Source organism: Carettochelys insculpta, chromosome 15 (genome assembly GCF_033958435.1).
Source record: "Carettochelys insculpta isolate YL-2023 chromosome 15, ASM3395843v1, whole genome shotgun sequence".
Classification (NCBI taxonomy): Eukaryota; Metazoa; Chordata; order Testudines; family Carettochelyidae; genus Carettochelys; species Carettochelys insculpta.
Window position 1 is genome coordinate 21,015,670 of NC_134151.1, and position 14,146 is coordinate 21,029,815.

Here is a 14,146-nt window from a genome sequence, read left to right on the forward strand (position 1 = left end):
TTTAATTACTATTTTCTAAATCTTTTAATTACTTAACTTTCTTAGAAAGTCTTTCCAGCTTATCTGTAAGTAAACACATCCACAGTATGCTTAAAGTGCTGCTTATTGCATCTAACTTGTTCCAAGCAGAACCTTCAGTTTGACTCAGAGGATTCCCAAGCAAATACTGTCCTCCCATCAGGACAGTAGATGAAGGCTCACAGGCTCAGAAGATGAAGAAGTACAGCATTTCTGTAATATTAGGAATACTAAAGAACCCATTTACTCTGTGTTCTGGCACAGACAGCTTTGTAGCCATAATAAGTAATATGTCAGAGACATCTATATGTGTCAGAGGAATGAAGGAGGCCTACTGGCAGCCTGATTCATATTGTCAGAAAAGGGGTGTGTGGAGTGAATTTGCTTTTACCTTTGCTATTTTTTTCTCTCATTAAAACATAAAAACAATGTAAATTGTGATTTTCATAAAATGTTGCAACATACTGTAGCTGAGCTGGGGAATGGGAGCACTTTATTTGAACTCTCTGGTCCTTTCACACGTCTGCAGTGTTCCTTTGTTGACTTCAGTATGGGAAAACCTACATTAGCTGTTTTCCTCACTTTCAAAACAACCTGTTTGTTCACATATGGGGATTATCTTTTCATTAAAAATGTCTCTTGAATAGCTGTTCCACTGCTTTTGTAGCTCAGAAAAATGTTGCTTTCACTGTCAATTTTTTCCCTAAAAATCAAGAGGTATCTGATGGGAAACACTTAATAAATAATAAAAAATTAAAGGCCAGTCATAAAGAGTAAGCCTGACTTTACATAAACAGCCACGGAAGAAAAGGCATTAGCCAATATTCATGAAGTTAGAACGAACTTGAATAAGACCAGCAAATATATACAATAAATCCACATTCTGAAGCCTGAGGAAAAAACATTCCTAATTATGCCTTGCTTTACGTGGCCATTAACATGACTAAATCTTGACTGACTTAAGGTCATTCCTCATATCAACCATCCATACCTGAAGCCAATGGAAACTCTTGACATTTAGCTCCATTCAGGGTCTGTCCAGTCATTGCTTTTATAGTTTACTAGTGAGTCATTTTCTGTGGCTGACCTTGTTTTTTTCTAAAGTATTATATTTTGGGGAATGTCATGTATTTCTGAATAGCAATTTCTTTATTCTGGTGAACTAACAAAGCATGAGCTGGAAATTGTCCAAAAAAAAATCAACAACTTGTAACCAGGTCATAACAGATCAAAATAATTAAACATTGTGGAAACATTTTCATAAAATAACTGGATTGTCTCATGCTCTCTCAATCACAAACACACTAAAGCTATTTAAGTAGTTAAATATCACTAAAATAATTTTAGTGGTGATGTAACTGTTCTTTTTAGAGCCAACACCAACTTTTCTCCATGAACTAGTTCTGGAAAACTCTTCCAATCTGTAGACAGAATGTGGCACTACAATTCTCTGTGAAGCATAAGAATCAAGACAGATAACAGTGGAGACCAAGAATCCAGTCCTTCCATTCTTACTAGCACAAGTGACAGGTGCCAATACTTTTTTTTTTCCTTCAACTTGACTGAGCACATTACCGACCAACTTCAGTTAAATCCATCTTGTAAAATCAGTGTGCGTATTTAATTTCTTCTATAGGATTCCCGGAAATGAAGGCCACCACAGGCACCAGATGAAAAGGCATATAGCATTCTCTGCTGTAGCCTCAGACAAGCAGCAATTCGAAATCTGTCTTTTTTTAAAGCAATTTACAGATGAATATGTCAAATGAGGTTTGAAGGAATGATAAAAAAGGCAGAATGGAGAAGTGGTTCAGCTTGAAACTAGGATCCTGATAAGCTCTGTTGGTGTTTAGAAAAGGTCTCAAATGTTTTAATAGCAGGATTGTTCAGAGGTGGATACCTTCCAAGATTAGATAAAGGAAATGGCTTTAGAAAAATTAAACCACACTCAAAAGCAGCACAAGATCCAGGAGGCTTAGTCAATGATCTTCATTGTATGATGACAAGTCATGTGTTGAATGTATTCCAGTACTTCCTGAGTATCCAAAGGCAGAGTCACAAGGTAAGCCCAACAGACATCACTGTGACAATGAAAAAAGTCAGGCAAACTGATTAAATTAAATATAAATTGCAGAATGGAAAGATGCGGGCTCACAGGAGAATTGGTAAAATGAATTAGTAACAGATTGATCAGGAGCTGCAAGGGTTTGAATTAATATTAGCTAAGTTACACTGATGATCAGCAAAGGTGATAAATTAGGGTGTAACTTTTAAATATCTAATGGACCAATCATTCCAGTGATCAGCTGTTGATTAGACTGATGCCTTTCACAGCTATAATGTACAATCAGGGCTGGGAGTGGGAGATGTGTGGTAGAGCCAGGGACTGCGTGCACATTTCCAGCAGTAGAAATCAATCAGGAGATCACTCTTTCCTTTAACAACTTCTGTAATTAGGGGTTAGCCTGAGTAAGGACCTCAGGACTGGATCCTAAATCTGTTATTAAAACCTGGGATCTATGATCACATCACCTATGCATCATGCTCAAGAGGGTATAGTCACAAAACAAAAACCAATCATGTAGCACTTCAAAGACTAACAGAGAAATTTATTAGGTGATGAGCTTTCACGGGGAAGACCCACTTCTTCAGATCTGGAGAGTATAGGTCCATATTGTATGCCAGAGAATCCTGATTATACAACCTTAAATTTTCCAACATTCTGTGTTATCAGACATAACAAATATAAGAATTTTTAAGAATTATTATATTGTGTTTTCATTGGGATTAGCACTAAGCTTAGTTTCTAGATAGTTGTACCTGTTTTTTTCATTAGTATTCCCACATTATCCAACATTTCCATTATCTGACCATCCTGCCGCCATGTTTAGGTTGGATATTCAGGATTCTACTGTATATGGCAAATGTAATCCAGCTTCTTTGCTTCATGAACATGATATCGAGAGAGCTATTTTGTGCCTGAGGATATTCCAGGTCATGTACAGTCTTGAAAGAGAAGGCAGGATCAGAAGAAACCAGGGCACTGTGGAATGAATGGAAATGGCACCTTGTAATCTACCTCACAGTGAATGCTTAAAAATGTCAGGAGAATGTACATTAAGTCTCATAGAGACAGCTTTAAATAGAGCAATAGAAAAATAAGTCACAGCTAAAATTGTATTTAAGGGCCCGAGCTTGTGTTTTTCAAAATGCAATTTAATGTAATTGTTAAAGGTCAAAAACCTGGCAGTGTTATTAATTACAAGCATATATTTCTTTCATTATTATGCAGCAAAGCCATTATGGGTGGTTAAAGCTTCTCTTTTAGTATTCACTTTCTTCCTATCCACAAAAATTCACATTTTTGAATTAATTACCCCTAACACCCGCTTGACTGCTGTGCTGTGCTTTCTAACACGTACACATTTATGTTCCGTTGGGCTGTGCAGGCATGTGGTCTATGTTTTCTTCTTGGCTCAGAGGTTATCCCAGGTAACAGGAGGTTTGCTTTCCAAGTAATTTTCCAGAGCCATTATCCATTCTAGTTAATTTCTCAGAGAGCTGTTCCACATGTACTAGTTTTTGACAAAGACTTAATTTTCTTTTTATTGCCAACATATATATTTGTCCCCAGCCACCTTTATTTTAATGTTAATTCATCATCGCATCAGGTGATTTTTGTGGTTTGACATTAGACTGTGTTGTGCCAACCTAAGAAATAAAAAGTGAAAGCTGTTTATGTCCCAGTCCCAAAATTCTATGGATGGTTGTTGTGGCAATGCCATCTCAGTCCCAGTAGTGGATGTAGTTAGGAGAATTTACTGCTATGGTGTCCTCACTGGTCTCTGGCTCCATCGATGATGATAACCAAAAGGCTGCTTGCGTGTGTGTTCAATGATGTGGGCCCAATGACCACAGCAGACCCCCAGGAGGGCCCCCAAAGACCACAGAGCAGATAAGCATCGAAGGTGCCAGGCCACGTTTATTGTAAAGTGAAGTACAGTAACAGTTGTTGGTTGATTCTACTGAACCACTGCGCATGCATACATACCACAATGGAATGAATCAGTAGGAAATTTCCACTGCCCACTAGGTCATACCAAGACTGTCCTACCATGACACCACTTTATCTACAGGTACAAACAATCACACCTCACTGCTGACTTAACAGGTTGCCGCCCTCTGATGTTGTCAGGTTACCACCAATTATTCTGTACCTCATGGTTTGAGTACTCCAGCTCTGCCCCTTCTGCCCAAGGCCCCACCCCTTTTGGGAGTGCAGAGCCATTTCCACCCTGACCCTGCTTTTTCTCCAGGGCCCGGCAAGTCTGTTGCCACCCCTAGGTCACAAGGACAGGAGACTGGCAGGCATCCGAGCCCTGCCTCCTCTGTTCCTTAGAGGAAGTAGTTGGCCAGTTATGGTGGAAACTTGGCAGGGGCAGCTTCCCAAAAGAGGGGCTGAAATAACTTACTCATCCCACAAGCGTTTTGAGACAATTTCATTGTCTGCTTCAAGGGTGGTGAGATGAGCACTGCGCATTATGCAGGGCAGACTGTAAAATTACACAGCACTTCACAACTGGAGTGCCAGTGACCAGAGCTGAGGCTTGAAAATAGCGATTTGTATGAAAATGACTGAAATTATTGACATCTTTGAACATACAACAGGGTAAATATTTGGTTTTTTCACATCTGAATAAAGTGCTTAAAAGATATCTTTATTTTGGTAGGATTTATTAATCTAATGAAGAGCAAGTCACTGGACAAATCAGATCCTCCTATGTGAGTGCAAAGCAATTGGTCAGATAATAAATGATGGGTCCAGTGAAACAAATATACGTAATTGAAATGCAAATACTTTTTAAGTGTTCTTATATTGGGTTGATATGACAGCATCTTGACTGTTATAAGAAATATCGCTGGCATCTGTGGCACATGAACATTGGCACATGTAAAATTGAGATGGTGTACCTGTTTATGAAACAAGCTTCATAAGCATGCATACACTCAGGAATTCAAAGCTACTATTGCTTATAGGCTCTTCAGCAAGTTCATGTTTCGATCTCTGCCTCTTGAGCTAAAATCCCACAAATATCTGAATACAGCAGTTGCAGAAAAGAATTACTTGCATGCCAAAGTTATTTATGTACGCAAACATTTTCAGGGTGAAGGCCTTAGGACTTCATCCACAGAACATGCTTAACTTCATGGATGGGCAAAAGCCGATTCAGTGTTTGTACAAATAAGTGTAACATTACTCAGATGTGTCTGCAGGATTAAGTGTGGCACACAAGCTGATTTCATTGGTGAGCTCAGCCCTGCCCCTCCTCCCCAAGGCAGCCGGGAGTTGCTCAAAGCCATGCTGTCTGCGGACTAACAAAAGACTAGCTAATGCTGCCACCCACTGCCTATGGTAAAGCTTGGCATCTTTATTTGTTTATTAATGAAACTGTCATAAGTAGGACTTTAATGACTTTGAAAAGTGTCACCAGCACTCAGACCATACATAGAGGTCAAAAGGTCAAATTTCTGCACCTCACCTCAAAAAGATTGCTGACCCCGGGCTAGACTGTAACCTTAGCGGTAATAAATGTCTTTGCATTGTCATGCAGAACACTGAGCATATTCTGGGTGTTAAAATACTATTCCACATGAATTTTTTTTAGAGCCTTATTAAATCAAAGGTTTGCAGATACAAAGACTTCTAAACTTGCTCTAGTTAAAAATAAAAAAAATCCATTTCCAACGAGGCTTTAAATTAGCCAGTGAATGTTGAAGCTTTAAGATCAAAGACTATTAAAAAGACAATTAAATATTTCCATTACTGAAGGGAAATGATTAATTTGTGATATGGGGAAAATAGCTATTTCAAAGCCCTTGGTATAGTAATAGCTTTGCAGCCTTTCTGCTGCATTGTAATGGGACTCAACTTAATTTTCTTCTATGCTAGGAAATGAGGAATAACTGAAAGATCTAGAAGTTAAAGGATTTTCTCCTTTTTTATTCACCACATGCAATGAGCAGAGTTAATCAGTCCCGATACCTTTTACATTTGGGGTTGTGTGATTGGAGGTCAGGGATTTCCCACCTTGTGGCTACAGTCTGTTGGGCAGCCATACCACCTAGTGGCTACATTGAAGGATCAGGTGAATCTGGACCCTTTTACTTTACTGGATTCAACACCAAGACCTTGGAGGCTGGTTTGGCTGCTCACCCATCTCCATTTGGTGTCACTCTAAAATTGAGCCCTTCCTATCTCTGTCTGCATCCCCATCCAGATGCTGCCCATCACTTGGGAGTGTCGGATTATAGCTACCTGCCCTAGTATCAGTCCCTGAGTCCTGTGGCTCCTCTACTCAAGTCTTTCCAGTTTGCCAGCTTCTGACCGAGTTGCCTGGCTGGCTTTTAAACCCCACCTCCAACCTGAGCATGTTCAGCAAGGGCAGAAGTATGGAGCCTCCTTAGCCCTGCTCTGGTACTCAACTCCCTCCTGTCAAATGAGGGGTTTCTATACCCTGTCACGGAATGAAATGCTGGTTAGGGCTTATGGAGCGGACAGGTATTTGCTTTATCATGGTGTACTAATGTATGGTTTTAGAACAATTCAGTTCTTTCAACCTCCAGGCAACATTCTACCCATGACTTCTGTAAGTCATAAGCACTACAGGCTGCTAGGTAAGTGCACAGTTTGAGACAAGATAATGCTTTTATTATCTGCCTGGTATCTGTCATTGGTAGTTGGATTGACAGGTGTCTGTTCAGACGTAGCATAAGCAGTTGCAGCTGGTCTCCAAATACCACAATGATTATAAGAGACAGATAGAAAAATGATCAAAGAGTAACCATTTCAGTAGATCTGCATCTGTTCATACTAGGTTTGGTTCTGAATTTTGTTCACTCTGTTGAATAATGTTGGACAAGAAAGTTTCAGGTTATTTAGAGCAGTGTTTCTCAACCGTTTTTCTTCATAAAGTACCCTTTTAAAAACTGTATAATTACCTCCAGACTTCTCTCATGTATCCCTCAGGGTACACGTACCACCAGTTGAGGACCATGGTGTAAGGTAATTTGAGGTCTTGAAACCAGTGCCATTCAACCTTTCCAGATTACTGTACCCTTTTCTGGAATCAAATTTGTGTTGCATACTACCAAGTTACACCTCACTTAAAAATTACTTTAAAAAACATGCAAAAGCATCACAGAAGACTACTACTGAAAACTTGCTTGACTTTCTACCATTTTATTATCAAATAAATGAATTGGAATAGAAATATTGTACCTACATTTCAGCGTAAGGCATATGAAGCAGTAGAAATAAGTCATTATCTGAATGAACTTTTAGATTGTACTGACTTTAGTAGCGTTTTCACGTAGCCAATTGTGAAACTGGGCAACTATCTAGATGAGTTGATGTACCCTCTGGAAGACCTCAGGGTACCCCCAAAGGTACACATACCCCGGGTTAAGAAACACTGATCTAAAGGACTGGATTTAAAATTGCACCTGAGAATAATTCATCCTGGGGGAAAAAGAAATTAGCCTTTATCTTATTGAAATTGGCTTATGATATTCTTGAATGCATTCATTCAAATTTATTCCCTGGCTGAGTTCTACACTGTTGCTCTGAAGACTCTTCATGGCCCAGTTCATTCCATGTATTTGTATTAGAAATGAATGCTCTGTTGGTTAGGTTGAACTGCATGTCACATGGTACTTCTTCTGCTCTCTGATAGGATAGGTGTCTTGGATTAAGTACACAATATGAAAAGTTGTGTTCAACAGTTGCTTTCAAATATTAGCTGCTTCTGCCACTTCTTTAAGATGTTCCCGTCAATAAATTGTTGCCCTCATAATATTAACCAAACATTAATATGAAAGGGGCACAGACACAGCTGAAGAAAACAAGTCTTTTTTTTGAACACTTTTTGCTGCTAATATATCAAGAGAAAATGTAATCACTTAAATTTTCGATTGTCACTGTTCTTGTGGTAACTGCCTCTCTGGAGGATACCCCACTTTGGTCTGAATTTGTCTAGCCTGGAAGCTGCAACTAGAGGTGTGGTGGGATCTGGAGCCCCTGGCCATGTCTACATGGCTCGTTAGCACAGCGCTGCTGCCCGCAGCACTAAGCTTATGACAGTTCATGAAATAGCAAGTGGAGGACCATTTGCAAACTTGCACAGCTAATTAGCATAGCCACCTGAGATTTTGCTGTCGGCAGCGAGGGTGCTGGCAGTATACAGGCTATGTGGTTAAATACTCTGCTGGTTAAACCCCCCTCTGTTGCCAGTCCCTTGTACCACATGGCCTCTGTACTGCCAGCACCCCCACTGCCAACAACAAAATCTCATGCAGCTATGCTAATTAGTCATACAAGTTTGCAAATGGTCCCCCATTTGCAATTTCTTGAACTGTCCTTCGCATAGCACTGCCGACAGTAAGGCTGTGCTAATGGGCCATGTAGACATGGCCCCTCTGACTTAAAGTGGTATCCAGTATGTATAGGGTTTTCAGTTTGGGTCAATGGCTCTCAGCACTTCCACTTTAAAAGTTGTTCCAGCAACCCTGTTCTTTAGCCAGCACCTTTCTCAGGGTGGGGTCTGGCATTCCACTCTGGAGAAGCCCATATTGCAGACTCTTGCAGTTCATTGTAATGATCTCAGCAAGGCAGGCTCTGACTCTAGTCCACGTACTGTCATGGTCTCTCAGGTGCAATGACAGAGCTAACTAGTGACAGCCCCCTTTCAGAAATCAAAATTATTGTTATTCAGAATAAAATCATTCCATATGGCCACATCATAAAAAAATCAATAAGTAGCTTACGTGCAGGTTTAGCTTAGCAAGCAGTCATCAATCTTCCACAAAAAAAACCCTGAAAAGATAAAAATTCCTTTAGGTCAGCATTTCAGAAACTGGGCTCTGCAGAGGAAACTCCAGAGATACTGCAGGCACTACTGATCCACTCTTCCCCTGGCTTCCCAGTGTCTCCTTGGACCCTCAGCCGGGGCTAAGGCAAGCTCCCTACCTGCCCTGGTTCTGTATGGTTCCTAAAAGTGGCCAACAAATCCTCCAGCCGCTAGATGCAGGGGCAGCTAGAGATACACTGTGTGTTGCCTCTGCCCAAATGCCAAGTTGACAGCTTATGATGGCTGGGAATTGCAACAAGTGGGAGCTGTGGGGTGGTGGTGCTTATGAGCGCGAGGGGAGTGCACAGATCCTGCCTGGTTGCACCTTGGGCTGCAGAAACTTGGCAACCACTTCCAGGAGCCACAGTAAACACTACCAGGAACTCACATCCAACCCCCATGCACCCATCAAAAGCCCTCTCCTATACCCCTGCCCAAAGCTTGCACCCTCATCCAGAGACTGCACTCACCTGCACCTCAATTGCTAGCCCAGAGTCCCTTCCCATACCCAAACTCCTTCCCACAGCCAGCACCCACCTAGCCCCCTTGCAGCCCAGAGTTCCTTCCTGCACCTCATACCCCCCATCCATGGCCCCACATGAGAAACTTCACCACCAGCCAGAATCCTCACACCACTTTTGTACCTCAACCCCTTTGGCCTGGCCCACTGAAAGTGAGTAAGAAACAAGAGAGGAGGAGAGAGGAGCAACCTGGGGTGGGGCCTCTGAGGAGGGGCAGGGTGGGGGGTCCCTAAAATGTAAATGAAAATGGGGGTCATTGGGTCACTAAACCTCTGCTTTTAGGGCTCCCTGCAAGTCCTGCCTTTAGAGTCATGTCAGTTCTGGAGGGAGAGCGAGTGACCCTTCACCTAAATCCAGGCTGCGACTTACAGTTGGCTGGTTTGTTTGCCAGAGTCTAATCAGTCTGTGCTATTTCCCCAAAGGGGTGAAACTTGCCCAGACTTGTTATCTACAGTACGGATTTGCATTATTTACCCTCTTCCTCCCCTTCCCCCCTCCCCCCCCACCATAGTTCATAAAGGAAACATCTTTTAGCTGACCCACTGAGCTGGGAATAGACTCACTCTCCAACTTTATAAAGAGAGAATTGTTTCTGACTGCAGTATTCCATGTGTCCACAGAATTGCATTTGTCACACAGATGTTTATCCTTAGCATTAATTCACTTTTCCACACAAGTAAAATAAATCAAACCCATAACTATAAAACAATTTCCATATGGTGCTCACTAAAATACAACCTCATTTAACCTGCAAAAGAATCAAAAGGGTTTCAGGCCTCTTTACAGATAAAAACTAGGTCTAAAATACTGATAGTAAAGGTTAAACGTTGGAAAAGGGGAAGGAGAGTCTCTGGGATTCTGAGCAGCTGACAGTCTGGTACTTTCAGTGGCTTTTTTGGAACTAATTGATCATCCTGACAGTTTTCCGATAAAAAATTGAGCCAGTTTAGTTCTCTGATTTAACACAAGAGGGCTAGAGGTGAACATGCCCTAAAACATTCTAGAAGGTTCCTGCCACTATAGTCAAGAGCCGATTGCAGCTTTCAGTTTAGAGGGTGAAATCCATGAGGTGACTTCTGGGGTGCACCACTACTCACCTTTTACATGCCTAGAAAATCACAGGGACAACACAATTCACAGCTCTGTATGGCTCCTGTACAGTGAATGGGTAGAGACCAGCACATTTCACAAGGTCCAGAGTGCCCAAAAGTGCCTTACCTAAGCTAGCCAATGGGAGATACTGATGTGCTAAGCCCTGCCCCTTTCCCAGAGATAGGCACCTAGATCTCCTATGACCCACCAGTAGGGACCCCTCTCCCAGCTTAAGTGTGTATGTTGTTTCATTCAGGAATGAGTTAGGCACCTGCCTCGCTCCACACAAGAGGAGGAGAAGCAGGCATTCTTGCTCATCGTATAATATTTAGCTCTGTAGTTAGAGTACTCACCTGGGCTGTGGACTTACATTCAATTCTTCCTCCCTGTAAGGGCAAACAAAGGATTTGAACTGGGCTCTCCCACCTCTCAGGAGAGTGCTCAAACTCCTGAATAATGAGGTATTCTTAGGTGAATAGATGAAGAGACCTACTTCCTCAGTCTCTCTTGTAACTCTGTCACTGTGGGCAACTACTTTGCCTGCTTCTTCCACCATGTGCTTCACCCCTGTGTACTCTTCCTCAAAACTGTTCCTCTGGGGAGCCCTAGTTTACTATAAAAGAAGGATTTTTCCTCTATATTTTTAAAACTCAACACTCTCTACCACTTCACAATATACCCAGCCTGTATCTTTTGTGTATGTGTTAAGTTTAGTCAGGGCAACCTCATTGTCTTCTATGTTTGGTAACAGGCCAGACAAAATAGGCCTGAAAATGTTAAGGTGTGCCATAGCAGACATGCTGGCCAATAGCATGGTTTAAGTTCATTAGAAATAGACAGGAGAGCATTTTGTATATGTGGGGGTCTGCTGACTGAGTACAATCAACCCCCGATATGTGTAATTTCAATTTGCGCTGAACTTGCATTAATGCAAGTCGAAATCCTGGGGTTTCCCAGTGCTGGTGTCTGGCAGGAGTGCAGCTCCTTCGCCAGCGTCCTGCTGCAGCCCCCAGCTCCCCCAGCTGGGGGAAGCCGAGGAGAAGCCACTTTGCTCTAGCTGTTTGTCCACCCAGCTCCTGCAGCTGGGGGAAGCTGGGCAGGCAGACAGCAGGCATGGCACAGCTTCTCCCTGACTTTCCCCAGCTGGGGAAGGTGAGGGAGAAGCCACTCTGCCACAGCTGTCTGCCCACCCAGCTGGTGTGCTGGTCAGTTTCCTGGCTCCCGCAAACCCAGGAGAGCTGAGAGCCAGGCTGCTGTCTGGTTCCCAGCTTCCCCCAACTTCACAAAATTTGAGTTACACAAGGTTGCAAAGGAACGCAAACCTCGCATAACTCGGAGGTCTACTGTAATCTTCAGATTGAGTACATACACTTACCTGTGTAATCTTCCTGACAGATGGAACCAGCAGCAGCCAGGGTCAGGTTCAATCTCTAGGGATCCCTTTCCATTCATCCAACACAGAACCAGCTCAAGCCCCCACCCAGTAACTTGGGAAATTTACACACTGCCCCGCGGACCCTGAGAAGCAATGCTTCCTTCTGCACAGGCACAGAGTCTGAGCATAGAAATGAGCCTTTTTTTTTTTTAAAGAAAGAGGGAAGTAATTTGGGGAAACACCACAAACAAGGTTCATGAACAAAAAACAAGAGTAAGAGTCCAACCCACAGTAGGGCAGACAGTATCCTTTTCCCCTCGGGTTCTTAATTCCCGCAGTTAGAATGTTGCCTTCATATGCCCAACCCACTCACTCTGGGACAGAAAAGACCCAGAGCTCAGATGTGAGTCTGCAGAGTTCACCTCCCATCACAGGAGGGGAGATTGAGTCATCTTTTGCTCCTCTTGGCTGCTCCTCACACCTCTCCACTCTGCCACCACACCAGTGTCCACTCATTCACTACTTCTGCTCCCTGACCCTCCCGGGCAGTCTCTTGCAGTGATTTGAGCTCTTGGACAGAAGCACAGTCGTGCCACAGACTTCAGCTCCAATGGAGCAATTTAAAAAACAACAAAGGAGACTTCTAATGAAGCCTATTGACTCTAATCTTGGAACAGTGTGTTAGACCAGTCTTGGAGCAGATCCTTGAAGGCATGCAGAATGCTGGTTGGGAGTCCTGTCTCCCTGCTTAGTTTCACAAGACTGATATTCCAGCTCCTGACTACCTGAGGTTCTTTACACTGACAGCTTCTCCTTTCTTTGGGACAGGCTAGGTAGAGACTGTCTTTAATGTATTCCAACCAACATTACAAGCATTGGTGACCACATTTCATAATCAGAGTCCATAGGATGGTGTGGCGCTGCCATCACAGGCCCTGCACTTTGGGATTGCTGCCACCTCCCCCTTAACAGTCCTATGGACAGAGCCCAGGGTGGCCCAGGGAATTATCAGAGGGCCTGGCGTGGGGCAGCAGCAGTGGTGCCCCACCTGCCACCCAACTCACTGTGGCAGTGGGACCACAGCAATCTAGCAGGCTGCTACACCCCACGCCTCCCTCACACCCTCTCTCCAGCTGCTGAGAAGCCAAGTGCTGCAGGCTGGGAGGGTGGTGGGAAAGAGTGGCGCAGGCAGCCAGGTCACTCCAGTTCCTGCAGTAAGTGGGAGGCTGACCCCTTCTACTGCCCCACGCTAGCCCCGCCCCCCAGATAATCCTCTGGCTTGCATCGCTTGGGGGATAGAGCTTCTGTAATGGGTTGGAGCATTGGGCAGGAAGTGGCAGAGTGGGGGACAGAACTTGGGTAAAGGGTAAGGAGTGGGGCAGAGAAGAGGAGGGGCAGTGCTTGTGGCATAGGTTTATCCTGGGTTCGGGGCATGGGGGAGAACATCACCCTAGGTCCTGCACCTCCCTAAAGAAGGCCCTTTTCACAATTTCTGCATCGAGCGCTAACAAATGTTTAAACAAAAAAGCAGTAAAGTAGCACTTTAAAGACCAACAAAATAATTTATTAGATGAGCTTTCATGGGTCTGTCCCACAAAAGCTCACCTAATAAATTATTTTGTTAGCCTTTAAAGTGCTACTTTACTGCTTTTTTGTTTTGATAGTATATAGACTAGCATGGCTTTCTCTCTGATACTAACAAATGTTTGACTGTGATGGAGTGCTGCTCTGTACTGGCCCTGCAAGGGTTAAAGCCAGCCTGGGAAGGACTGGGGCTGAAGGGAAGGCAGCTGCAGCATATAGAAGCCAATTAGGGGCCCAGCTGAGAGCTGTATAAATGAGTGCTCCAAGAGCAGAGAGTCTTGCTTCAGCTGTGGTGTAGGAGGGATCTAGCTGCCAGGGAAGCTACACAGTGCAGTCAGTGCTCTGGCCAGGCAAACTGTCAGACAGGAAGAGATTTTAGAAAGTGAGTAAGATTTGATGGAAAGAAATCAGGTGTATTTTGGAATGATAGGAACATAGAGCTGTCCTCATAGGAAGCTAAGTGAATTTTTAAAAAATCAGTGTCTTGCCTCACAAGTACTGCTATTCACTGGAACTTTATAAACACAATTGACTAAATCTGCCTTCAGTTAGTTTTCTACAGTCAGTAATTGTCCAACTTGTCTAAGGTTTATAGATTTGTAGTGGGGAAAAGCCCCACTACTTTTTACTTTAATGTGTCAGCTCACTTA